We start from the raw sequence: 1,551 nt of genomic DNA, 5'->3' as shown, positions 1-1,551 counted from the left end.
ATAGAAATAATAAAGATTAGAGCAGAAATAAATGAATTAGAGAACAAGAACACAATAGAAAAATTTAACCGAACTAAGAATTGATTCTCTGAAAAGATAAACCAGTTGACAAACCTTTAGGTAGATTAACCATGGAAAAAAGAGAGGACAAAAATCAACAAATTATAAATAAAAAAGGAAACATTACAACTGATACCAAAGAAATACAATAAATCATAGACTGATTTATGACTATGAACAAATATATGCCAACAAACTGGACAATCTAGAATAAATGAAAAAATTCTTAGAAACATATGAACTGCCAAGACAATCAGGAAGAAATAGGAAATCTGAATCAACCAATTACAGTAAGGAGATTAAATCAGTAATCAATCTCCCATGAAGAAAAATCTAGGACCAGGTAGCTTTACTGGTGAATTTTACCAAACATTCAAAGAATACAATTAATATCTCCTCCAAAAATAAGAGGATGGAATATTCCCAAACTCATTTTACAAGGTCAGCCAGATACTAAAACCAGAATAAGACATTACTAGAAAATAAAACGGCAGAACAATAATCCTGATGAATACAGATGCAAAAATTCTCAATAAGATACTAACAAATCAAATTCAGCAGCACATTAAAAGGATCATTCATCATAACCAAGTGGGATTTATATCTGGGATGCAAAGATAGTTTAACGTATGCAAATCAATCAATGTGATTATCACATTAATAGAAAGAAAAGAATCATACAGCTTTTCACCAAGATGGCGCCAAAAGTGAAGGAAGCTCCTGCCCTTCCCAAAGTAAAGGCTTTGAAGGCGAAGAAAGCAGTGCTGAAAGGCATGCACAGACACGTGCAAAAAAAATGATCTGCACACCACCCACTTCCAACAACCCAAGACACGGGGACTCTGAAGGGAGCTCAAATATCCTTGGAAGAGCACCCCCAGGAGAAACAAGCTTGACCACTATGCCATCATCAAGTTCCCCCTGGCCACCCAGTCAGCCATGAAGAAGATGGAAGACAATAATACACTTGTGTTCATTGTGGATGTCAAGGCCAACAAGCACCAGACCAAGCAGACTATGAAGAAGCTCTATGACATTGATGTGACCAAGGTCAACACCCTAATAAGGCCTGATGGAGAGAAGAAGGCATATGTTCAATTGGCTTCCAACTATGATACTTTAGACATTGCCAATGAAATTGGAGTAATCTAAATTGAATTCAGCCAGCTAATTCTAATATAAAAATGTTTTACTGTAAAAAAAAAAATCTCAATAGATACAAAAAAAAAGCATCTTAATAGTTACAGGAAAAGCATTGATAAAATTCAACATCTGTTCATAATGAAAAACTTAAAATTGGCTATAGGAGAAATGTGTCTCAACATAATAAAGACCATATATGATAACTCCATAGCTAAAATCCATCTAATAATAGACAAATATGCAAATTGACCATACCTCCGACACACCCACAAACCACGCCAACAAGCCATGCCCACCATCCAATCAGAGCGAGTATGCAAATTAACCCAAACCAAGATGGCTACAGCC

General features: G+C 35.4%; 1 pseudogene across 1 annotated transcript; it reads left to right on the top strand.

The window, feature by feature from the left end:
- Positions 1-755: 755 nt before the first annotated feature.
- LOC307115321 (large ribosomal subunit protein uL23-like) lies at positions 756-1,212 on the top strand (annotated as a pseudogene). Its single transcript has one exon. The product of its transcript is annotated as a large ribosomal subunit protein uL23-like (transcript).
- Positions 1,213-1,551: the final 339 nt, after the last annotated feature.

This window comes from Cnephaeus nilssonii (genome assembly GCF_951640355.1).
Source record: "Cnephaeus nilssonii genome assembly, chromosome: 2".
NCBI lineage: Eukaryota > Metazoa > Chordata > Mammalia > Chiroptera > Vespertilionidae > Cnephaeus > Cnephaeus nilssonii.
The sequence above is the reverse complement of the archived record's forward strand: the minus strand, read 5'-3'. Positions and strand labels throughout refer to the sequence as shown.